Source organism: Hemicordylus capensis, chromosome 6, assembly GCF_027244095.1.
Source record: "Hemicordylus capensis ecotype Gifberg chromosome 6, rHemCap1.1.pri, whole genome shotgun sequence".
Lineage (NCBI taxonomy): Eukaryota > Metazoa > Chordata > Lepidosauria > Squamata > Cordylidae > Hemicordylus > Hemicordylus capensis.
Genome location: NC_069662.1, coordinates 138,844,916 through 138,872,268, shown reverse-complemented (window position 1 = coordinate 138,872,268; position 27,353 = coordinate 138,844,916). Strand labels below are relative to the sequence as shown.

Below are 27,353 nucleotides of genomic sequence, written 5' to 3'. Positions count from 1 at the left end.
TTTGGAATGTTTTGAACTTTTTGATTGCCACCTGGAATATACCTAGAACATGCAGAATTTCTCTGGAAAGTGCTGCAATTCAGTGTCAACACTTTACACTGCCATACTGGGGATGTTCCAGTGCTCAGTAAGATTTATGAGAATGGCACAAATAACTTTCACTCAATGTAACAGAGTTAACACATGGCTTCCCCCACCACCACCACCACTCAGTTTAATACATTAAAACACTAAATTAGAATTAACATTATTTCCCTCCATTAGTTTATTTATTTTCAGGAAGCTAGTCTCTCCTCTAATTAAGATCAATCATTGCTACTCTGTCTAAGTGATTTTCCGATGCTCATTTACACTGATTTGTAGAGGAACCTTGCAATCACAGAATAAAATGCTAACCTTTTCCACTGTAATGTACTACATCGTGTTCTGGTGCATACTGATGACCTTTTGCACTTGCTTCACAAGGAAAAGTTAACTAAACTGAATTTGTGTGATGTAGCAGGGTTTTTTTTTGTGTTTTTTTTAATGCATTCTGCTCAACTTGCATAGCAAGTGTTCTGAAATCAGTGTTGTTATCCTGTAGAATAAATTTTGGAGGTCTGATTTGTGGGGATGCATGAGAGAGCCTTCTCTAAGTTGCAGACCTCCTTACCTTAGCAAACAGTCTCTCCACTTTTCAGAAAATGCTAAAGACCTGAGTTTTTCAGTAGGCCTTTGAGTTGTTCTGTGATGTACTGCACAGGAGATGGCAATTCCCTCCTGTATTCTACCAAAGACAACCATAGGGCTCTGTGGTAGCCAGAAGTCAACACCGACTCCACAGCACACTTTACCTTTAGTCCCATTGAAATTAAAAGGGCAAGTTAGGCTGTGCCTAAATGAATTTTTATATATAGATAGATAGATAGATGAGAATGATATGACATTCACAGCACTGCAATCAATATTAAGTGCCAGAGTGGTTGAGGTCAGAGTGTTGCACTAGGATCAGGAAGACCTGAGTACAAATCCCCTTTCAGTCATGAAACTCACTAGATGACTCTGGGCCAGTTACTTATCTCTCAGTCTAGCCTATCTCACAGAGTTATTACAAGGATCTGTGTAAACCACCCTGAGCCATTTTTGGAAGGGTGGTATAGAAATCAAATTAATAACGACAACAACAACAACACAATGTACACCACTCTGGGCTCCTCAGGCGAGTGGGATATAAAAACAAAACCAAATAAATAAATACTTGTCCCTCAAAGTAAATAAATGAAACTAGCTGGGCCGGGCACAGAGCATCTGCACCTCTAGTTCTCCCCCATTCCCCCTCCTCACCGGCACTACTGCTGCTGCTGCCCCCCCAGCCGTTGTCCTCCCACCACACGCTCCTACCCCCAGCACTGCTGCTGCATCCTTCCTTTTGACCAGCAGCTAAGCTGAAGAGGGAGAGCGCTGCCCTCTTCGCTGACCTCCAGTTTCACCTACCCATCCTTCTTCTGCTGGCAGCCGGGCCATCCTTCCTTTGGGCCGGCAGGTGGGCTTGAGAGAGAGGCTGCACCGCCCTCTCCACCACCCACCTGCCGCCACAGTTTTCTGCCCACTCGCCCACCACATTTTTCAGCCCGACCATCACCGCCTTCTTTCCCCCCCTGCCCACCCGTCGCCTCCTTCTTCCGCCCCTGGCGCCTGCCATTGCTGCTGTTTTTTCTGCAGCACCATTCACTGTTTTTACCCTGCCTGGCGCCCAGTCACCACCACCACCACCCTCGCTGTACCCATTGCTATCCGAGAGCGGCCGCGCATGGGATTAGCGATGGGTATGCCTAAATAACAATGAAAGTAGATAAATAAAAGTAACAAGAAAGAGCAAGTTGTGTCTCACATTATATCTTTAAAAGTCACAAAATTAACTTCAACAAATGTTTTGCTCAACAGCTGAGTAGCTACTACAATCAAATCTTTATTATCGTCAACGACCAGCTACATATAGTGAATAAACACTATATAATCTCTATATAATAATCACTAAACAATAGCAAAGCTGCTACAAATCTGGCTACTCTGTCAGAAAACTCTTGATTAGACCACAGAAATATACAATGCTAGCTAGAGAGAGAGAGAGAGAGAGAGAGAGGGAGAGAGAGAGCGCGCTTCTATACCACCCAAACTTCCGTCTCTGGGCGGTTAATATAAAAACAATTAAAACACATATAAAAGTTAAAACAATGCAACAATTTAAAAACAGCCATAGAATTAAAAACAGACCATTTTATAAAGCTGGGAAAGCTTGGGTGAAAAGATTATCCCTGGACATTCCCCTTATTGGGTTCCAAATGAATTTCTCCCCTCGGTTCAGAGTGTTAACAATACAATAACTCAGGGGATCTCAAACTTGGATCCCAAGTTTTGTTGGACTACAACCTCCAGCCTTTGGCCACTGTGGCTGAGGATGATGGGAGTTGTAGTCCAAAAACATCTGAGGACCCAAGTTTGAGAACCCCTGTAGTAAGTAATGATATCAGTCTTCTACTATGAAGACACCACAGATACATAGGTATGGTTCTACAAGCAACACCAGTATTCAGTACAGTACCTGTTTAGTTTCCTTGCTCAAAAATCCAACTTTTAAAAAAAGTTTAACCTTGTCAGAAAAAGTCTTGTTTTCCTGCAAACAGGCAAGAATTAATGCTTACATTTCAAGTGAATAACATGAATAGGTAACAACATGGGTGCATATTTGCATGATAACTCACTGAACATTTGAATTAGATGGTATTAACTCTTCATTACTGACTTGAGAACCTTTCCAATGAGAGCTAAGAACTTAATCCAAAATCAAACATGAGATTATGCCAGAGCTGTTCCCATACACCATTTGAGCTAGCTATCCTACAGTGTCAACATGGTGATGGATAAAAAAGTGTGTCAGTAAACAGTTACTGAAATCATTTTATTATATATGTGCACTCACATGAATCCCGTATTTTATTAAGGTACTTGCAGAGAAACATTGGTGGAATTTAGCTGGTGTTCTTATATCTGTCACTATCGACAATATTTATCTTATTTACTCTAGCAAAACTCTCAGGACGTTAAAAAAATGTTTGTGCAAATCTACTTCTATGAAGAGCAACAGAACACACACACACACACACACACACACACCAATTCTTTTCCTAGCTTGCCTTCTCTTTTCCATTGAGGGTTGAGTTGAGGGCTGAGTTGAGTTGAGGGTTGAGTTGAGGGCATGCCCTCAACTCCTGCTATAGGCTTCCAGTAGCAGCCAGTGGGCCACTGTGTGAAACAGGATGCTGGACTAGATGGGCCTTGGGCCTGATCCAGCAGGGCTGTTCTTAAGTACTCATTCCCCTTTCCAGGGCCACATATTTTTGCAAAAAGTCTGTCTTGCCCACTGGACTTCAGGTGCTCCCATTTGTAATGCCATTACTACTACTGCTACTACCACCACTACTACTACTTTCGTTAGAAGGGCTCAAATATTCTGGCTCAGGTCAATTTACTCATGTGATTTATTGATGTGACAGACTCTAACCACAAAGTTCTTGTAGAATGCTAGATTTCCAGTCAAATTCAATTTGGGGCAAAATTTGGCAACATTCCAGGTTGCAGTATGGATACATTAGCTCATAAACAGTGAAAGGTTATGCACAGTGTTTTTACCCAATATTATGTACCTAGTATAGTCCTGGAATCCAAATAATTGCAGAACTGGATAGACGTATTGATGACCCTGCCACGAGAAGCAAGTATGCATGAATAGTTGCATCTCTTCTTTCTGTGAATGTAGTCCTGAAGTTAAGCCATGATACATTTACATTTACTTCAAATTAATGTGACATCTTATTTTAACATATTTCACTTTCTATGCCTATAGCACTGGAGGAAAGCCATTATGTTTTTACATTTATATAAAATAAATGTAGCTTCTTGTTTTAATACATTTGGTTTCTTAGGAAACACTGCAAAGATTGCTTTCATAATTATTTTAAATTTTCTCTACATCAAAGTCAATTCCTTTATAAGCAAAGGAAGCAAAACGTTTGATAAGCGTCTATTTTTTTAAAAAAGGCCAAGGGGGCATTACAAAAAGCTTAGTAATCAGCTGAATAAAACAGGACACATAAGGAATAGAATAAAGAACAGGTCGCCAAGGGTGAACACAGACAAGAAGGCAAGGAACAATGTCAGGAAAGCTAACACTCCGACCATGTTGAGGCTAGGGTTGTGTGAGCCAGATCGTTCAAAATTTGGACCAGGTTCAAACCGACCCAGCCCAGCTTCGGGCTTGGCCGAACCAGGTCCGGTCCGGCTGCCAAAAAAGGCCAAACCAGTTCATCGGCCAGTTCAGGGATACTTGAAAAGGGAAATCCTTGAGGATTCTCTAATCGCTAATCATAAATGCCAGTGGGGGGTGGGGAGAAAGGAGCCACCATAGCTTTGGGGGAATCGTGGAGGAGGCAGCAAGGTGGCGAAGACACAGGAGATGGCAGCACACAGCGGGGACTCCTCCAAGTCCCCCACCAGCCTCCTGAATAACAGCCTGGGCCAGCTGAAGCCCGAGCTGTCATTCAGGAAGCTGGCAGGGGGCTTGGAGGAGCCTCCACCACTACCCTTCGCTGCATCCTATGTCTCCACCACTGCTTCACCATCTCCACTAAAGGCATGGCGGCCCCTTTCCCTCACGCCCCCTGCAAACTTTAGGATTAGAGAATGCCTCCTTTACTTGCAAAGGGTTAGGGTTAGGGTTAGGGTTAGAATCCTCAAGAATTCCCCTTTACAAGTATCCCCAAACTGGCCTACAAACCGGTTCTTAGAACCAAGGCTGGTCCGGTTTGAACTCAGATTGGCACCCGCCTTTGGGTTCAAATTGAGCCAGTTCGCACACCCCTACCTGAGGCTGTCCAAAAGCAGGAAACCAGGCTTTTGCAGATATATTCCAAGTAAGAGAAAGGGAACAGTAGGGCCACTACTTAGTAAGAACAGTGAAATGTTTACAGACAACAAAGAGAATGTGGAACTGCTCAGATCTCATCATCTTTCAAAGGGGAACTGTGTGAACCTCATGAAATCAGGATGCATGGTGAGGGGTCTGGACTGCAGTCTGACTGAAAATGAGTCAGCTAGAAAATACCTAATTAACTTACATGAGTTTAAGCCTTCAGAGTTGAATGAATTGCATTCTAGGCAGCAAAAACAACTTGCTGATTATGCTTAGAACCTTCATTTATCATCTTTGAGAAAATCTGGATAATGCATGTACGGACGCCAGGTGAGTGACAGAGCTGCACCGTCGTGGCACTTGCGGAAGCACCGTTGCAGCAGGAAGCTGCCTGAAGCAGCAGTCACACTAGTAAGGACATATGTCTTCACTTTTAAAGGTGCCTGCCACTCACCGCCCCAATCACCAGACCTGTCCGTAGTTCAGACGGGCCAAACCAGTTCACCAGACCATGAACTGGTCCGAATTTGGACCACAGCTTGGACTGCACCCCAATACAGCATACCAGAAAAGAATTCATCCCTGATTTACAAATAATTCTTAGCGTCTCAACACTTTTATGTGGATTTTGCAAGAATTTGTTTCCCGTAGATCTTCAACCTAAGTGAAGACAGCTTTGCATTTTGCATAGGAGTGAAGGAATGCTGCCAGAACATATAGGTGGTGGCGGCGGCGGCCAACTTTCCTTTGGACCATAGGCCTAAGCCTCTTAAGAGATAAATAACATGTTAAACAGAAGATGGATCTCCCGATTTGGTTTAAACCCATTTTGTGCACTGTTACTCCAAAGAAATTGGTAGCCTGCCATGGCTGCATTTCAGTTTTTAAAAATCAGATCAATCACTGATCTCCCATGTAACATGTAGACTGAACCCTTGCTTGAAACAGGCATATAGAGACAAACAGAGATTCCAGGCAATAAGCCACAAACATATGTGCATTGTTCAGAAGAGCAAAGGTTTATTGAATTATAGCCTCATGAAGGAATGAAAAATGTAAATTCTAGTTCCAATCTGATCATATTTATAACCCTGGCAGGAAGCCATTATTTGATTAGCATTCCAACTTCACAGAGGGGTACAGCCACTTCTTTCTGCTTAGGGAGATAAATGTGCCTTCTCCCTGTTAAAACAGTGTTCATTAGGGATGTGCATGAAACAGATTTAGTGTTCCATTCTGAGCTCAGTACAGAATGCTAAATTCCCTGGATATTCCATTGGAACAAACGGTCGGAGCCAGTTCTGATGGAACTGCCCCATTCCAAGCGCCATTTTGGAATCCAAAATGGCACTCTTCTGTCCTCTGTGCACGCACAGCAGCATGGTGCTGACCATGCAAATGGCTGCCTCATATGTGCAGAGGCCAGAAGAGCACCATTTTGGATTCCAAAATGGCACTCGGAACACTTGGAATATTCCAACTCAATGAAGGCCATCCCTTCATTTTAAGGGTGTTCTGTTCCAAGCTCAGAACACTCAAAACGGCTCATTTTGAGTCACAACATTCCAACTGTGGAACATTCTGCACATCCATAGTGTTCACTGCAGGGAACTACCCATCCAAGAGGCCCAAGCTACAAAAGGTTGTTTGCACCGCTCATGAATAATATGTTGACCATGATACAATATTAACCAAAAAGCTGACATGTCATGGTCAAAAGTAAAGATTCAGTCCTGCTTCCTCTTCCTTCATTATTTCTAATGAAGTACATTTCTTCATTATTTCTAATGAAGGACTCTTCATACATTTCTAATTCCAAAGCTTCCCTTACTCTTCTGACTCTCATCAGTAGCTGCCATGCAATGGTAGATACAGTAAAGAGCACCCCGCTGAGTTTTCAAAGAAAAATAATTATTATAGAAAATTGTATGGTGTACTGTTTGCTCTTCCTTGCAAGCTATTTACATTTTCTTAACTTGTCCAATCAGACTTAAAGCATGCACTTAGACCCCACTGATTTCAACTGGAATAAAAGGAACATTTCTCGAATTGTCCCCAAAACATTCTAGCACTCTCTGTGTATTTTTACTATTTCAGGTGATTCAAAGGTCACTTTTATTTAGACAGAACCTCTGAATATTAAAACGAAATACCTCTGTAATTTATACATCATTTGTGCGAATGAAGGAAGAGATCATCCAAGAGCTCCCAGTTCACTTCTCATTATTTCCCTATTACTTCTGAATCAAATTCATTTCTTCAATGTGTAAACAAAGCAAGTTAAAGGACTATTATTTGAGAAAAATGTTAATGTAAACAAACTCAAAGGTTGATGCAAATGCTGCAAAAGTTGCTACTGTAAAGAAAATGACAATTCTATAGATTTGCCCTCTGGGTCAGGGGAAACTTCTGTAAGGAGCCACTAATATTCTACTTCAATAAAAAGCAACATTCCTGAACACATACTTTTTCTCTCAACAATATGTTGTAAATCATAACTGCATCAAGCACTGTCCTGCCTTCATTTTCAAGTTAATCTACTGATTAAGTTAAACAGTGAGCAGTTCACATGACCATGAATTAGAGAATAGAAAGCAGTAAACTCAGCTATTACTGCTCATGAGAAACCTCAGGAATCCCACATTCCAAACTCATTCAAACCTGGGTAGCCCAGCTTTTGTACCTTGATGTTTACCAAGATATTTTCCCAGTGGGAAAGGTTAATGGAACTGCTCCTGGGTAATTGGCAGGTATCCCGTACTGCGTTTTAGGCTTGTGTGGGGGAATTAGCTAGCTTAGATGGAGCAGTCCCACCTCAGAATACATTTGTGCAGAGCTTCAGTTGTGGAAAGAACTGAATGGAGAGGTTAAAACTCAAAAATAGAAATAAGGTTTATTTGAGGGGTTTTAGGAAGAGAACATAATGGTTAATGAGCAACAATATTTAACTAGCAAGACTAAGAGATTAACAGGACTATATTACAACTCACAAAGAAGCAATTTGGCTTGAGTTTCAGAATTAAGTTCACTCAAGCCTAACAAGAGAGAAACAGGCTTTGGATTTTAGGAGTAAGAGGAAAGGGAGTGAGAGACTTGAGAGCAGGAATTAGATACTACCTCTATCCGGAAGGGTTTGGCAAAACCCTTATAGCCTGGTCATTACCAAGGGGCTTCTCTCCTCCAAGGTAGGCAGGAAGGCAGGCATATGAGCCCACAGAGCAGGCAGATGTCTGGGAGCCAGTAAAAATCCAAAAACAACCAGATTCTCGCAGCCAGGAGTGCTGCACAGACCGGGTTAGGAAAAAGGGCCGGCCTGGAGGTGAAAAGTGAAGCAGGAGTGAGAGTCAAGGCAGGGCAAAACGGAGGTGCCAGTGTCAAGATGCAGTAAAAAGCAGCTGGTGGGTACAAGAAAGAAATACCTGGTGAATCTGGTGTAGAGACACACTGATTGATTGTGTGTTGATCTCTTATAGGAAAAATCTTGCCCAAAGGCATTACACTGATTACACTTTGAAAAGGTGGGCAATAGGGACAAAACAGGATGATGCATTGTCCTATTCAATTGTGAGGAGTGGAAGAGGAGGACTTCTCAAACAAAGTCTGAGAAAGGTATAAAAGACCAGTGTAGGGAGAAAGGCAATTGATGCATCAGGATTTATCCCATGTCTTTTAGAATATCTGTGAGTAACTAAGATGTAAACAAGCTAGCTTCCTGCACCTTGAGTCAACACCATTAGCATACTTGTTAGTAGAGGAGATGACCTGCTACCTTATTGCACCTTCCTGAGGAGGTGTTATTGTGACCTGATCTGTTGTGCCAACACAGAGAGAATACTTGGGTAATTCTTGAAAATATTAGTGCTGATTCAATCACACCTACTCTGCCATTCCTCACAAGAGCAATCAGGGAGGCGAGCACAAGGAGACACGCCTGAAGTCCAGAAATTAAACTTGACCCGAGAACTATCATCCCAGGCAACACACCAAGTGACATACCCTATGAGTTAAGTTTGTGCAAATAAAAAAAAAAGGAGATCCCATGGTCCTGAGCAGCAAAATGTGGGGACTAACAGCCAGTAGCCCCAAACTAGATATAGAGGTGCTTCGAAGAGCCCCAAACAGGCTCTCATGCTAACAGAAAATAGAAGCTGACCTACCTCAGTGTTTGATCGTGTGGGTGGAATCACCATTTCCAGAAGTCCCTGGCAGCCCGCAGCCATGTTTGACAGAGAGTGCTACGGCTAGATGGGCTAAGCAGAGGAGAGCTGATGGTGCAATGAGGATTGGCTCTCTCTACTGCAAGTGCAATGCCTTCTGGGATACTTCCTTCAATCCTTGGAGGACCCAACTACCTGTATCCATACTTGAGATGGTGCCTGCTGTGTTGGTCTGGGTGCAGGATTTACAGAGCCAAACAGAGGCTCTGCTCATCTGTTAAGAATGAGATAGGAGCCCTTCCCCCACAAAACCACCCTCACATGATCATGTGAATGGTCTCAGTACCTACAGAAATCAGTCCTAGCATCTGAGGTATTCTGTGGATGTGAACATAAAATGGGATGTAGGTAGATCGTAGAGCATATGCTTTGAATGCCGAAGTTACCAAGTTCAATTCCTGATATATCCAGGTAAGGTTGAAGAAATTCAACCTATCTGAAATTCTGTAGAACTACTGCCAATCAGTATAAACAATATCGAACTATTAATATGGTCCGACTCAGTAAAGGCAGCTTCAAATGTACATCTGTGCATCCCTGGCATATTCTGCTTATGATATGGAGTCTAGTCCGTAATAAGGGTTAGTGTGTCTAGATCAAATCTATGCACACACTAGTGTACTGGCATGGATCAATGAGGTCATGGATCTGCAACAGTGCAGCAGGTTTCAGGCTGGGTCTAATAAGACTTGATGAATCAACAGAAAAAGGAGAATAAGCCCTCATCTTCCTGTCATAATTAGAAGGTTGCAGCAATAACTCAACTCAGCATTGGGCTAATGAGATTTGGCTATAGCTACTGCTGCCATGGCCTGCTGCCAAAAAGAGAAGAGGGAAAGTCAACATAGGCTGGTGATTAATTGCCAGATCCTGTCCGTTTCCAATATTTGCTGGAACACCCTATCACTAACCTTACAGCATACACACAGAATGAACTATGGTACATGTTTCATTTCATGTTTTCTACCATTACTCTTTTGGAAAGGACAAGCAAGATGTATAATTTAGATTATGCTCTTGACGACTTGATTTAAGAGAAAGTTAAATTTCTATATTTGATTTGGGATTTAAAGCCTTAATTTTAAACACTTTCAAAAAGGATTGCCCATACTGTAGGAAAAAATGAAGATGACGTTTCTCAGACTACATAGAAAATTAAACTTTGATAAAAACTAGTGTTCTTTCACTTACAAAAGAGCAATCTAATCTTGAGATGTGCCGCCTTTGTTCCTGAAGCATATTATTCAGAAAACAAAGGGTTGTATCCACAGAACGTTGCTCCTGACTGTCCTATTAAACATAGAGTTTGAAGTTAATCACAGCTAACAATACGATGAGCCCTTTCTCATGATCGAGTGGGAGGCAGATCGAATGAGAAGCCTTGAGGGCGGGCGGCAGGGAAGGCAGCAGAAGCTCACCTTCCCTGCAGACATGTGAATCGCATGCCATGACAGTCAACAGCTGCCATGGGCAACATGGAGTTGCAGGGCTCCAGCCCCCAATGCAGTGGGGATCCCACCCCCCCACCCCCCAAGATGGGTGGATGCCTGTCAGGGTTTCAGTGCTGGCTGAAAGCAGAGAGCGGTGACACATTGTCAATTAGACAGCAGTGACACATTGTCAACAGAAAAGGTTTTGTTCTGTGCTCTTTTCCTCCTCTTCATAGCCTGTTTTGTTATCGGGGGCTGAACTCACGCTAATTGTATGTTTATATTCTGCACCTGGCCAAACTGCCTGACTGGTGTGGGTCTGAGACACACCCATTGGGCTTCTGATCTCTTGGGCTTTATTAGGGTGGGCTGCAGCCAGAGGCGCAGCTGCTAGTGCAGGCCGCCTGCAGGCGGCTGCCAAAGCCCCTCACCAAAGGGGGGCAGTCTTTGGAGGCGGCCTTTGGGGGTGGGACAGAGGGCTGGGGCAACTTATTGCCTTGGGCCACTGGAAGGAAGACTTTATTGTTGCTTAGTACTTAGATAGGTCTGGTACAGGTATGTGTCTTGGGTTCATCAGAGATGGGGAGGTGGGGGATGACCCTAGGGCAGCTATACCAGTGGTGGTGGGGAATCGATGGAGATATGGCACTGGAGGCCAGCAGGCCATTACAGGGGAAGGGAATGCAGAAATTTAATTGCTGTTTCTTCTTCCAGCAGGCCTACCACCTCTTTGATTTTGGAGAGCAATGCCACTCGCCAACAGAAACTCACCTTATTACTCTGTAATGCCAGGTTGGTTCAAAATAAATCTGAGGTACTCCATGACTTGATTACGGATGAAGGAGCTGACCTGGTATGTATTACGGAGACCTGGTCGGAAGAGGCTAGTGGTCCGGTTTAGTCCAAACTTCTCCTAGAGGGTTACTTTGTGGTAGAGCAGGTGAGAGGATGTGGTCTGTAAGAATACAATTTCCCTTACAAGGATCCCTGTCAGGGATTTGGCCTATACTGAATGTGTGTACCTAAGCCTAGGGACCTAGTACCTAAGGACTGGGACTTCTGCTGGTGTACCAATCACCCTGCTGCCCAGCGGAGTCTCTAACTGAGCTGACAGACCTGGTTGCTGAGTCGGCATTTGAGTGGCCCAGGTTGTTGTTGGTGGAGAACTTTAATGTTCATTTTGGGACCAGGTTGTGAGGGGCAGTTCAAGAGTTCTTAGTGACCATGATGACTGTGGGCCTATCCCAGTTGGCCTTTGGTCCAACACATTATGCTGGTCACACACTTGATTTGTTATTTTGCTCTGATCAGGCTGGTGTCCCATGGGTGGGGAATCCTTGTCATCTCCCCACTGTCATCGATGGATCACCATCTGTTTAAGGTAGAATTTACAGCCACAACCCACCTCTGCAGGGGTGAAGGGCCTATTAGATTGGTCCGCCCAAGGAGGTTATTGGATCCAACAGGATTCCAAGAAGCCTTGGAAGGGTTTAGGGTTGGCTCTGCTAATGATTCTGTTGATTCGCTGGTACAAAGATGGAATAATGAACTTACTAGAGCAGTAGACATAATAGCTCCTAAGCGTCCTCTCCGACTTGCCTTAAGAAAGACAGCCCCATGGTATTTTGATGAGTTAAGAGAGCTGAAGCGGCAAGGTAGATGATTAGAGTGCAAGTGGAGGAAGACTTGGTGCGAGTCTGATTAGGCACAACACAGAACACATTTGAAGACCTATGCTCTGGCAGTGCAGGTGGCAAAGAATCGGTTCTTTTCTGCCCGCATTGCTTCCACAAATTCACATCCAGCTGAGTTGTTTAGGGTTGTGAGGGGACTAGTATGTACCCCTCCCCCTTGAATTTAAATTTGGAACCATTGGTCACTAACTGTGACATTTTTAATGACTTCCTTGAGGATAAAAATCTCTCAGATTCAGGCCGAGCTGGATTCCACAGTTACTGCAGAGTCTATTGTGGAGGTGTCCAGCAACTCCTCTCATGGGGTTAGATTGGATCATTTTCAGCTTGTGACTCCTGAGGAAGTGGACAAACTGCTTTGGACTGTGTGTCCTGCAACCTGTTCTCTTGACCCTTGCCCAACTTGGCATATCTCATCCGATAATCATATTATCAGAGAGGGTCTGGTAAATGTTATAAATGCTTCTCTGAGGGAGGGCAGGATGCCTCCTTGTCTTATGGAGGCTGTTATTAAACCACTTTTGAAGAAAACTACACTGGATCCCTCAGTTAGCTAATTACAGACCTGTTTCTAATCTTCCATAGTTAAGCAAGGTGGTTGAGCAGGTGGTGGCCTCTCAGCTCCAGGCAGTTTCGGATGATGCAGAATATCTAGACTCATTTTAAACTGGCTTTCAGGCAGACTATGGAGTTGAGACTGCCTCGATCGGCCTGATGGATGATCTCCAATTGGCTAGCGACAGAGGGAGTGTGACTCTGCTGATCCTTTTGGATCTCTCTGCGGCTTTCGATACCATCGACCATGGTATCCTTCTGGATCGTCTGAGGGAGATGGGATTGGGTGGCACTGTTTTACAGTGGTTCTGCTCCTACCTCTCTGGCAGATTCTAGATGGTTTCGCTTGGAGACTGTTGTTCTGCAAAGTGAGAACTGAAATGTGGAGTTCTACAAGTCTCCATACTGTCTCCAAAGCTCTTCAACATCTACATGAAACCACTGGGATAGATCATCAGGAGGTTTGGAGCTGGCTGTTATCAATATGCTGATGACACCTAGATCTATTTCTCCATGCAGACCTCATCAGGAAATTCCCTAAATGCCTGCTTGGAGGCAGAAATGGGCTGGATGAGGGATATCAAACTGAAGTTGAATCCAAATAAGACAGAGGTACTGACTGTGGGAGTATAGGACCCGAGAGATGGTTTAGATCTGCCTGTTCTGAATGGGGTTATACTCCCCTTGAAAGATCAGGTACATAGCTTGGGAGTGTCCTGGACCCATAGCACTCCCTGGTTTCTCAGGTTGAGGCAGTGGCCAAGAGCACTTTTTATCAGCTTCAGCTGATACATCAGCTACGTCCATTTATAGAGGCGAATGACCTTAAAACAGTGGTACATATGCTGGTAACCTCCAGGCTTGACTACTGTAATGCGCTTACGTGGGACTGCCTTTGTATGTACTCCAGAAACTACAATTGGTACAGAATGCCGAAGCTAGATTGGTCTCTGGGACCACAGAACACCAGTTTTGAAAGAACTTCATTGGCTGCGGATATGTTTCCGGGTGAAATACAAAGTGCTGGTTATTGCCTATAAAGCCCTTAACGGCTTGGGTCCAGGCTATTTAAGAGAGTGCCACCTTTGTCATAAACCCTGCCACCTGTTACAATCTTTTGGAGAGGTCCAGTTACAGATGCCACTGACTCATTTGGTGGCGACCCATGACCAGGCTTTCTCTGTGGCTGCCCCAGGGCTTTGGAATATGCTCCCTACTGAAATAAGAGCATCTCCTTCTCTGTCTGTTTTCAGGATGTACCCCCAAACTCTCCTGTTTTTGCAGGCTTTTAATTAGAATTAATTTTAATAATTTTAAAACTTTTGCTAATATCTATTTTATTCTATTGTCTTTTTATGTATTTTAATGTGCAACTTTTAAATATTTCACATTTTGTACACTGCCTAGAGATGTACATATCAGGCGGTATAGAAACATGATTTTAAAAATTAATTAATTAATTAATCAATCCGTGGTTAGGGGAGTGCTTGCTCCCTTAACCTCGTTTAACAGCCCAACTTCTTAGTTGGGATTGCCGCCAAAGCACTGCTGGGAAACACACTTCTCCTGGCAGTTCCCACAGGCCGCCATGACCGGTCTTTGCTGCTCATGGGAACAGCCTCAATATCCAACATCCTTAGGAGTCTCTAAATCCGATTTCAATATTGTATTGAATAAGATTGGATCCTATATTTTCTGAGGTGAACAGGCCTAAAAATCACCATTAGAGAACAGCAGCAATGAGAGGTTTTATTTATTTATCAATCTATTTATCTGTTATATGTATATACTGCTTGACGTGTGTCTCTCTAGGCGGTGTACACAATTTAACACATAACAAACATAAAACCGAGTAAAAAACATTAAAACAATTCCACAGAATAAAAATGTTAAACATTTCATGGGTTAAAAACAATTAAACAGCTTAAAACTAATTTCAGTTAAAAGCCTGAGGAAACAGGAGTGTCTTGGGGGTCTTCCTCTCATCTTTAAAAAGAGAAGATGCAATACAACAGGTGTTGAGCTTCTTGCACCAACAAGCTCTTAAGATTTAACTAGTGTACAGTCCAAACGGCTTGACACATCTGCCCGATTACTCCTCCCTGGCCTCCGCAACAACACAGCACTTAACTGATGTAATACTCAAGCACAGAGCCTTAGAGGATCAATTAAGGTGGGGCAGCAATATGCAGCCCAAACAGGATGCCTAGCCTGATTTTTCACACTGTAACAGCACTGAGTGCTATTTGCAAATAAACCAGCTGTCTGAATGCAAGTGGCATAAGGAAAACATTGCGAGAATAATGCTAGCCCTACAATTCTGCAGTGTGAGCTGGCAGCCGTTTCTGTGACAATTCCCCAAACTAAGAAGAGTTTTGCACTGGAATCGATGCAGATGTTTTTGACAGTACAGCTTTAGCACAAATATCTGCCTTGGCAAAACAAAAAACAAAACCTCGTAGACTTTGGATTCCACTCCCCTTTTCTTTTCTTTATTTTTTCCCCCCCTTTTCTTTTCTGGTTTTGTTTTTTGTTTTTGTTAAGAAAATGGTTCCCAGGATAAGCAGTGGAAAAGTACTCTGTTTTTATTATGGCTGTCTACCAAAGGAAGATTTATTTGATTTGATTATTTAGTCATCCGCCTTTTAAACCATTATGCCTTTTTTTAAAAAAAAGAAATTTAGGGAGACAAGCACAAAATGTTACCTTCTCCCACTCGTGCCATTCTATGGGCTGGTTTGAAAACAGTAACCCAAATCTAGCACTAATCCTGAAATTGATTACATTTAAATAATTAGAATATCACTGAAACTTCAATAAAAGGTATATCATTGGAGATACTGAAGATAGCTTTATTAATAATTATGTATTATTATTATTATTATTGCAAGTTTATTCCTAATGCATGTTACTATGCATTCACTGTGCCATACACCATGTACACACCATTTCAGGGCTTATCATGAAGACATGAAGCAACCATGCAACTTTGTTGTCTTGCAACATCCAACAGTGGTTATGACTTTCCCGCTCATTGGTAGTTCAAATGCAACATGAAATCATGGTCTGGTGTTACGTGAACAAGCACTCAGGAGTCTAGGGTTTGTGTGCTCCCCTTATGCGTTCAGGTTCCCTGGATGACTTTATGAGCAGCATTAGAACTGAAAGACTCATTATCACAGTTCTGCATAAGATGTTGCTGAGTAGGGGGATGCAGGTGGAGGGGAGGGGGTAATGATTATCAATGCTCTCCCTTCCTTCCAAAAGAATGTTTTGAGAACTTTTCACAAATATATCCTTTAGAGAATATTTCTGCGCACATGATCAGGACGTGAGCATACATGTCAACTCCCCCTTTGTAAGAAGCAATAGTAGTAGTATTTGTAGCATGTATAGGGGAATAGTTTGGGGGAAAACCCTTCCCACAACTATGGAAAGATGTCTTGGTGTGCCAGAAAGGGGAAAGGATGCACACACTCACAGTGCAGATATATCATGGTCACATGAATGCATGTACAGTCATGCAATACTTCATCCATCCAGTCCATCACAGGCAGTTAGGATGTTCATGTGCTGTGAATCTGCACTCCCTTCCCCCTGGTCCCAAGTAGAAGTATTTCCCTAATCAAGTGGGGGAGACACTGCAACTAACACTTTCCCTGGGCAAGACATACTAGTTTAATTAAGTACAAGAAGTCCCCAACTTACAAACAGGTGTGTTCCAAAAATTCGTTTAAGTTGGATGTTCATAACTCGGAAAACATATAGTTCCTAAGAGTGATGACTTGATAGTATGTGCAGTTGGAGACCTCCTTAATGTAATATGGAGCTTTGTTTGTAAGTGCAGGTGTTTGTAACTCAGGGAGTGCCTGTTTTTCTGAATCATATAGAGGGGCATTTCAGACTAACTGCCTCCCTATGCATTTAGGGAAAGGCATTCCTGCATACTTCATGCCCATCACAATTGTCTATGGAGGTATTGCCTGAACAAGCCCCAAGTCATATACATGTGTGCAGTTAACAGTATGTATGTACTGGGTATTCCTTGGACCGGGTCTCACAATCAGTGATACCTGGTTGCTTCCAGTGAGTGAGGAGAGAGGGCTAAGCCCGCTCTCCCTGCACATGAGCGCGGAGGGAGCCCTGGGCGGCTGGATCGGCTGCCCACACAATTGCCGGCTCCGTGACGGAGCCAGCAGGGGCTGGAGAGCTCGGAGGCCGCACGGCCCCTGGAAGCCCCAGTATGCCCTGCGCGAGACCCCCGGAGCTGGGAGGTGGCTTTTCGCCTCCCCTCCAGGGGTCTACTCGCAAGTAGCAGTGGCCTGGAGCAGCGCCGTGACTACTCATGATCAGAGAGCCCGGTTTTGCGGAGCACTTGCTCTGCAAACCCGGGCTAAGGGCAGGGGTACTTGAGCGGGTTAACCGCTCGAGAACCACCAGGCTCGCAGCCGAGCCCGGTGGTTCTTACGATCGGCAAAAATCGGGCTAGGCTCTCCTAGCCCGATTTTTGCCGATCGTCAGAATAGCCCACTTGCCTGAATAGGGCTATAGTTTGGCACTGTGTCTAACCCAGCAACCTACAGTTTGTGCTTGCCCTGCAATGTTTTAATATGTGCAATAAACATGAAACAGAAGCATTAGAGTAATCTATAACCCAGAAATCCCCATCACTCCTAAATCTGCAGCACCAAAACAGCATTTTAAACACACGTAAAAATAAAAACCATATATACTCACACCAAACTCATTCGGCAGAACATGCCATATTCATGGAGCTACTGAAGTAAGTCACCTAAGTAACACAGCAGGGAAATGCTTGACTAACAAGCAGAAGGTTGCCGGTTCGAATCCCCACTGGTACTATATCGGGCAGCAGAGATATAGGAAGATGCTGAAAGGCATAATCTCATACTGCATGGGAGGACGCAATGGTAAACCCCTCCTGTATTCTACCAAAGACAACCACAGGGATCTGTAGGCGCCAAGAGTCGAAATGAACTTGATGGCACACTTTACTTTACTTACTGCAGTAAAGGACCTAGTCCATCTCGATTCTCACCTTACACTGCATAGCAGTTAATTCAAGGCAGACTCCATGGCAAGGAACTTAATCAGTATGAGGGTGATTTATATATGTGATGGATTCCAAAGAGATTAAATACCAGTACCTTACATTCAGCCTAGAAGCTGATCTGGTAGCCAATGCAGCAACCATGGAACTAGGAAAAGGTTTGGCCAAAGATACAGGTTTCTTTCTCTACTTGTCTCTTAATACAGAAGCTTTTAAAAACTGTTAAGAGTCTATATCTGTGTATTTTTCTCAAATTGATACCCAATAAATTAGCCAGAGAAACAGCTACTCCAAAACAAGGTGCCCAGCACAGGATAGCAGTTATATAAATGGCCTTTCTGAAATGAGTCCAACACCTAAATGACTCTGATTACCTCTCTTTTCTAAAACTGGCCAAAAAGGAAGTTTGAGCAGGGATTCCACTGGGATTTATCAGGCCTCGGATAAAAGGTCACTTACAAGCAAGTGTGTATTTTTAGATCTGAAGTTTAAAATCCTGGTTTGGCTCCAACGGTGTCCTTCCACTAACGTAAAGTCTCTTCTGCTTACAGAAAGGCTGTTTCAGAGGAAGAGTCTTTCATAAAAAAAGGGACCGCAGATCCAGAGGAGTTATTCTATTTGTATATGTTTGTTACATTTGTTTCATGAGGCCCATTTGTAAGTTATGTTCAAACCTCGTACAACGAGTGTACAGTGTACACAGGTACAGTTTATATGCCACAGCATATATCTTCTTTATTCACCATTGCTTGCACTGTTATATAAGCCTTGATACCCCGTGGCTCCGCACTGCAAGAAGTTTTCCACAAATGCTTATGCAAGAGTCAATGGAACGGCACTAAAAGACACTTTCTCTTTCTCCTTATTGTTCTTTGGATCCCAGCCAGTGACTGAGCAAATTTCTAGAGTGGACAAATCACCATACAGTGGCGCACTGGATATTAATCTAGCTAAATGAATAGTCAAAGTTAAGTGAATTGACTTTAAAATGTGTTCTATCTATCTATCTATCTATCTATCTATTTGAAACACTTGATATACCGCCCACTCCTAAGACTCTGGGCAGTGTACAAAAACATGCAAAACAAGGCAGCATTAAAATTACATTCTAAATAAAACTAAAGTAACTAACAGGGGCAGGGGCAATAGATAAACTACAGGGTAAAAGCCTGGCGAAAAAGAAAAGTCTTCAATAAAGATTTAAAAATCGACAAAGAAGGAGCTAAACGAATCTGCAGGGGAAGGGAATTCCAGAGAAGTGGGGAGGCAACCAAGAAAGCCCTTTCACGGGTTCTAGCACCCCAAACCTCTCGGAAATTGGGGACCGACAAAAGGGCCATCTGACCAGATCTGACCGGACGGGATGCAACTGGATAGGAGAGTCCCAAAGAAGTTCATCTACCAGAGCGAGCAATGCTGTCTCTGTGCTATGCCAAGGTGTGAAACCCGACTGATAAGAATTAAGATAGCCAATTTCCTCTAAGACCCTCTCAAGCTGGGCACATACAACCCTCTCTAACACCTTTGCTACAAAAGGGAGTTTGGAGATCGGCCTATAGTTGTCAAGGGCCTCAGGGTCCAGGGAGGGTTTCTTCAAGTGAGGGCTAACTATCGCCTCTTTAAGGGCTGCTGGTATGAAACCTTCATGTAACGAGGAGTTCACCAACTCCCGTAGCCAAGAATTAACATTCCCACCAGCTGTTCTAACCAGCCAGGAGGGACAAGGGTCCAAGCAACATGTTGCTGCAACCATACCCGAGAGAATCGTGTCCCTATCCTCGACCAACTCAATGGTGTCCCATATAACATCACAGGGCAGAATCTCCTCTATCTGATCAGCTCCTACAGAAGTAGAGTCCAACTCTAGCCGAAGGTGGGTGACTTTATCAGCAAAGAATTGAGCAAATTGATCACAGCGGCCTGACTGAACATCTACCGGCTCCTCTCTCCTAAGAAGGGAGCGGGTAATCCGAAATAAGGCCGCTGGTTGAGAGTCAGCCGATGCGATAAGAGTGGAGAAATAGTGGGATTTCGCCACTCTTATCGTCCTAGAATATTCCCAAATATAAGCAAGTAGTCGTATTCGGTCATCTTCGGCACCAGTTTTCCTCCAACGATGTTCCAAGTGTCTTTTGGTCTGTTTCATCTCCCTAAGCTCCTCAGAGAACCAAGGGAGCCCGGGATCCACAAACCGTAAGAGGACGCTTGGGGGCAATTTCATCTAATGCCCTTGTGGCCTCGATGTTTCAAGATTCCATGAGCTGTGATGGAGAAATGCCTACCAGATTGCAAGGAATGTCCCCAAGAGCCTCCTGGAATCCGACAGGATCCATGAGGCACCTGGGGTGGACCATCCGTGTTGTAGTGCTGTCCCAATAGAGACAGGGGGCCTCTGCAATCTACATATTAATCAGAAAATGATCGGACCATGGCAGGGGAGAGACGACAATATTTTCCATGACCAGATCTGCCTGCCATTGCCCCGAAAGATAAACCAAGTCCAAGGTATGTCCACCCACATGAGTCGGGCCCGAAATGATCTGAGACAAGCCCAACTATAAAGTACTGCCTTCTCTATCACTGAATCCCAAAGATTATATCCAAGAGCTGGTCTTTGAACCTTGCTGTGAAGTTCCCGATGCTCCCACCCCACACCTGGATTGTCACCCCTGCCTTCACTCTTCAAGCCCTCTGGATCAAACTCCACTGCAACTGCAGCTTCGGATTTGGGCTCCACTCAGGGCCACCTAAATATTGGTTTCCAATAACAGGCGATGGCGTGGATCCTACTCTCCCACAGTGAATGACTTAGCTGTGGAGGGAGCAACCCCAGACCCTATCACAGAGAACCACCCCCTTAGCACCATTCTCAAGTCAGCAGACTCTAGCAAAGGCATAAAGACTTCTCCCCACCTCAAGCCTCTCCCCCTTTTGCTGCAAGACTTTCCACCATCCTCTCCCAAGCCATGGTGTGGCTCGAAAGTAGTGCCTCCTTCTTGTCCTTTCTCTCTCTGCGAATTACCTTTAATCCCTGCACCACAGCCAATCTTAAATATCTGGGGCGCACTTCACTGTCTAGCCCTGATACTGAACAGTTAGCAATGCTTGCAGATTTATGGCTAGTAATTCTGGATTCAATCTAATGCAAAGATAGCTGCCAGCTTCCCCAATTATTAGTAGCCAGCTGTGATAGGAAGTAGGGTTTCCCTTAGCAATGGAGATTCCCCAGCTTCAAAGTATAATTCCCTGAGCAGGTTTACTACTACTAAGAAATTTACTATGAAATTTACTACTACTACTTCTACTACTACTCCCCCTTTCCAGGTCTATCAGGTTGTTTGTTGCCTTATAATTTTGTTTTGCCAAGTCTGCAACTGTTTCAGCTGTACCATGGGCGTTAGCCCAGATTGCATGGATTTCTTTAAAGGAGCAAATAGCCGCCTTCAAACCCCTGCTAACTGGGCAAAGAGACACCTTTTTAACTTGGTGATTCTCTTTATTTAGCAGGGGGAGAGCAACTGGCCCTATCCACCCCCAGCACAGCATCCCTCCAGTGGCTGTGGCTGGGGTCTATCTTATATTTTGTCTTTGATTGTGAGCCCTTTGGGGATAGGGATCCATCTTTATTTATTTACTATTTCTCTATGTAAAACGATTTGGAAACTTTGTTGAAAAGCAGTACATATTTGTTGTTGTTATATACCACTTTTCAACAAACATCCCCAAAGCATTTACACAGAAAAATAAAAATAAATAAGTTTGTGTCCAGAGACACACATATACACACACACCGAACCAAAAGTACACATGTGAAAAGGACATGGATATGAAGACATCAGCAATAAGATAAACAGACAATTGCTATGAATGTTTCTATGTTGCTAATTCTCTGTTATACATGCTCTAAATGTACAACTAAAGAAACACAGGATCAGAGGAAGCAGGCTTATACTGAGTCAGACTATTGGTCCCTCTAGCTCAGTATTGTCTGCTCTGACTGGCAGCGGCTCTTCCAAGGTTTCAGGCAGGAGTCTTTCCCAGCCCTACCTGGAGATGCCAGGAATTGAGCTGGGACCTTCTGCAAGCAAAGCAGGTGCTCTTCCACTGAGCTACAGTCCCATTTCCAAAGAGGAATATCTTACAGCAGAGAGTGCTCACATGTAGTCACCCATCCAAATGCAAACCAAGGTGAACCCGGCTTAGCACAGGGGACAATTCATGCTCTCTACCACAAGACCAGCTAAGGCTCTTTTGCTTTCTCAAAGAGAAACTGCCATTCATAGGCCCGAGAAGTTGGCTGCACCAGAGCGAACTTCAGGATGGGGGCAAATAAATTTGACAGTAGGATGTAAGCATTTTATTTTTACAACCAACAAGATATTGAGCCTGCACAGTTTACAGATATGGGTCAAATCTTTATATGAAAAACAGGACACACCTCAGCTGCTATTTCCATCTGTTAAGTCAAGCAAAATGCAGCAAGAATACAGCAACATGGTCTGCAATCCTACTACAATAGACTCAAGCTTTGTAATGCAGAAGCAGAAGTAATCTGCTCAAAACCAACTGCATGTCAAAGCTTTGGCATCTGGAAATGTGCGAGCAGACAATGCACCACTTCAAAACCGGCACACCGTCATATCTGCCGCTCCCTAAACTATGGGAAATGCTTGCCGAGAACAGAGGATTAGGTTTCCCTGGTAGATTCCTTCTGTTCATCCACTATTGAGCTCCATAATGCAGGCAGGCTGTGAAATCAATAGTTTCCTGTTTGCTCCTTTTTAAGCAAAGCACAGTGGTGTTTATTAAAGAGGCTCAAGAGCTGCTGTCAGAATAAAGCTGAAAGGATTTAGAGGACATTGATCAAAACGAACTCCAGGCATATCAGGGGCACTGGAACAATCTCTCCTTTAAACAGAATCCCCACACCACAACAGGTGGAACAAAATTCACCAACCTTGAAAGAAAAGGACACGAAACAATCTTGAGAGCTGGTGAAGTGTAAGGGAATGAAATGGAAGCCAAGAATGCCATCTTCAACTCTCACCTCATCCATGAACTCATTAAACGGCCTTAGGGAACCCACCACATCCCAGCCCCAGAGTCCCTTCCTATCTGCAATATGGGACCATAATACTGGCCTCCCTTACAGAATGGATGTAACGGTTACCAAGACAATGCATGTGAAGCACTTTTAACATTCCAAACTCTACATAAATGCTGAATATTTATTTATGTAATTATTGTTAAATTTTATACCACCTTTCATTAAAATAATCTCAAGGTATTTAAAACAATAAAAACTATACCTTATTTTTTTATTAAAAAGTTTTTTATAAAAATTAAATGGGAATATAATATAAAAATACAAATCTACCGTAATTAAAATGTTTAAAAACCTTGCACAATAAAACCATACGATCCAAAGCAGAAGCTACAAAACACTCCTCGAAGTCTGGATAAAAAGTAAAGATTTTTACTTGCTTAAGCATAATAGTATTATTAGGGTGGTCACGGGAATGAGTCCATGTTACTGGTCCATCTAGCTCAGTCTTGTCTACACTGGCTGGCAGTGGCTCTCTGGGGTTTCAAACTGAGATCTTTTCCATCAGGGCTGGTGTTAGGAGCAGTCAAACCAGGCAGTCACCTGATGCAGCTGGCTAAGAGTGCGTACACTGCTGGCCCACCTGGATGGGGGGGGGGGGAGGTGCCGGCCAGTACTAGCGTAATGCCATTTGCTGTTATAAGCAAATGGCAGCAAGCCACCATGCCCCCATTGCTGCCTTCACCCCACCCCTAGGCTGGAGCTAGCAATTTATTTATTTTATTTTTATTTATTGTTAAATTTGTATACCGCCTTTCATTAAAATGATCCCAAGGCGGTTCACACAAACATTAAAAACAAGGCTATAAAAATGACACCATTAAAATATTAAGCTAAAACATAAAACAAATTTGACTAAAAAGATTTAAAATACAAGCATAAGATAACCATACAAAATACAAAGAAGCAGCAGTAGAGACGATCATGTAAAAGCCTGGGTAAAAAGCCATGATTTAACACGCCTTCTAAAAACTGTGATGGAGACCGAGGAGCGAATAGCCACCGGCAGAGCATTCCAGAGGCCGGGGGCAGCAACAGAGAAGGACCAGTCCCATGTGCACAACATCTGAGCCTCCCTTATTGTCGGCACCCGGAGCAGAGACCCCTTCGATGACTTCGTCAAGCGGGCAGCAACCCTTGGGAGCAGGCAGTTCCTCAGGTATCACAGGCCTGAACTGTTAAGGGCTTTAAAGGTCAAAACCAACAACTTGAATTGGACCTGGAAACAAACTGGTAGCCAGTGCAGCTCTTTCAAAATGGGTGTGATGTGATCCCACCGGGCAGCTCCAGATAAAACCCTAGCTGCCGCATTTTGCAATAGCTGCAGTTTCCCAATATTCTTCAAGGGTAGCCCCACATAGAGCGCGTTACAGTAAACCAGCCGTGACGTGACTAAGGCATGGGTAATTGTGGCCAGATCTGCCTTCTCGAGAAATGGCTGCAGATGGCACACTAGCTGAAGCTGTGCAAAGGCACCCCTGGCCACCGCCTCTATCTGAGCTTCCAAGAGCACAGCCGGGTGCAGTAATACCCCCAAGCTGCGTACTTGCTCCTTCAAGGGGAGTGCAACCCCATCCAGAACCAGTGAAATCTCCTCATCCCGACTGGCTCTGCCATTTTCTTTCTCTTCGCAGGGCACATATGATCTTGTGTATGGATTAGCATCATATCCCCTTATAGGGAGATGGGAACTGAGAAATAGATTTAAATATGTGCAACTCACAAACAAGTGTTTCATTTCTAGACAACAACATACATCCTGTATGTTTGTTCTGGGTACCAGAAAAGATTGTCAGGCCATGCATAGCCTCCATGATGTTCTAAGTACAGCATCATCACTCCAGCGATAAACCTCCCATTGGGAAGCCCTTGGTGTAGGCATCTCACATAGGGCAATAGACCACACAGCATGTAAGCTGGGATGATCTTCAGAAATCAGCAGGTGGAACCTCTCATAGTATGGAGATAATTATCTGATAAGGCCTGCAATGTCAAGCCACAGCTAAGATAGCAGAAGAAGGGGCCAGTAAAACAAACTCAAAGTTGGTAATCCTACCTCTCCATATTTTTCTATGTGGAAAAATACAAGATGTGTATTTCACCATAAAGTTTTAATTCCACTGAGAGGTTTTCATGTCAAGAACTTTGAAAGAACACTTTCAAAAGCATAACACTAGGAGATAATTACAGCCTTAGATTTCTCAGGAACATTTAAGCCCCAGGTTACCTAGAAATGTAATGGAGGGAGGGAAAGAGGAAGTAAAGCTGATGTTACAGAAGAGAGAAAGAAAAGCAGAAAGAAGTCCCAACTATATGAAAGGCTAGTTCCGTGTATATTCTGCAAGGCGCAATATAAATTGGAAGCTGGATAAAGGTAACAGCATCTAGTTTTATTTTTACACACACACATACACACACACACACGGAAAGGGTTTAGGTTCATGCTCCAAGTGCTTCACCACATACATTATTTTACTATCCTTACAAAACATTCACAGTATAGCTAACTGGGAAAAGAGGCATCTTTCAAGTGGTTGTTCTCTCGTATTTAGCAGGGGGAGTGCAACTGTGCCTTTCAACCTAGCATCGTATCTTTTCCAGGTTGTTGGTGGTATCTCTCCCGTGTCTTTTTTAAAAAGTTATTATTAGATTGTGAGCCCCTTTGGGACAGAGAACTATTTTTTCATGTTTGTGGGGGTTTTTGCTATATAAACAGCTTTATTTTTTTTTAAGAAACTTTTCCTTTATTTCAAATACAACACCACAAATTCATGATATAATCAATTAATCAAAAAATAAAAATAAAATAATAATACAGAAAAACAAACCTGATATACAAACCTGAAACTGACTGACTGCCAAAGGCTGCAAAGCAAAGTGAGAATTTAGCTGAGGATTTCCCAACTCGCAGGTCATATTATATGAACTGATTAAAAATATGGCAGGATAGCAGGAACCGCTACTTGGAGAGATGTTGGCAATACCTCTTTGGGGCGGGGACTATACAGGTGGACCTTGTTATCCACGGATTCGCATATCCGCAGTCAGGAAAAAGACATTCGACCTCCGCATACAAGGAGGAAGGGGGAAACACGCCAACTTTGTGTATCTATGGGTCAGAGATAGCCAGAAATGACCACAGAGGTCATGTATGGCTGGAATTTTCTTCAACAGAGCCACAAAATGGGTTCTGTCTTTGTGAAAAAATAGGGAGGTGATGCCAATTTTTGGCCGATTTGGAGCCACAGCACAAATCAGGGGGAGCAACAGAACAAGTTAAGAAGCTCCCCCCGCACGCGAAATTCGGCATTTCAGCCGATTTTCGACCAACCAAGAACCTAATCTCCGTGATCCCATAGGTTACCTTAACTCAATATTTGCAGTTTCCATATCCGCAGCTTTAGCCCAGAATGGAACCCCCATGAATATCGAGGTCCACTGTATTTTATAAAAGTAAAGCTGGCTACACAGCTAGTGAAAATCAGTAAGTTTGTTTTTAATAGCATTCAAAACTATACAGCATTAGTTCCAAACTGTGGGGTGTACTATATCGGTCAAAGAAACATATGGTTATACCTTATACTGTACTGGAATAGTTTAGCAGACCAGAAAATAAAGCACCTCTATTTTTAGACAAACATATTATACACCTGCCTCTCTCTCTCTCTCTCTCTCTCTCTCTGTGACAAAATCTATTAGTTTTATCCTCAGCATCTGAGTATTTTTAGTGCTAGCTATTTTTAAAAGATGAACAACCATTTCTAAGTCATCTGACAATACTATAGATTTCTGATAATGAAAATATGTATCACCAGTGGGTCTAGGCATAGCGAATAACCTGTCAGAACCTTAATATCATCTAAAACCAACGTTCAGTTAAAAACAACAACAACTTAGGGCAGCTCCAGCAAACATAGAATAATTGTGATCCAGAGTTTCCATCTCATCACCATGGATCATTAGCAACTAGATATATTTGATATAATAAATTATGCAAAATGCAATGTCAAAAATATTTTGAAAAATCTTTCCCCAAGTTTAATGCAGTATGTTGCTCTGGTGACATTGAACCAGATTCAACCCCGTACTTCCTCTGATATAGTTCTTTCTAAGTCCAATTCTTTATCTTGGTACTGGATCTTTTATGCAAATTATGTTTGATGTTTCATGCTTAATATTCCCTTCTGGGGAGGAGGAGCCAAAATGGCGCTCGGTCAGGACTCTATTTTTGGAGCTCTGTAGTTTGCCTTTTAATATGCTTTTTAAAAATTCTTTTAATATGCTCAATATTCACTTTTCGTTTTTAGCAACTAGTCGCTCCTCTTCTGTGAGTT

At 43.2% G+C, this 27,353-nt stretch overlaps 1 protein-coding gene across 4 annotated transcripts in view; it reads right to left on the bottom strand.

The window, feature by feature from the left end:
* The window catches only part of PLXDC2 (plexin domain containing 2), a 379,100-nt gene that overhangs the window by 306,404 nt on the left and 45,343 nt on the right, over positions 1 to 27,353 (bottom strand). The gene's annotated exons all lie outside the window — the stretch shown is intronic.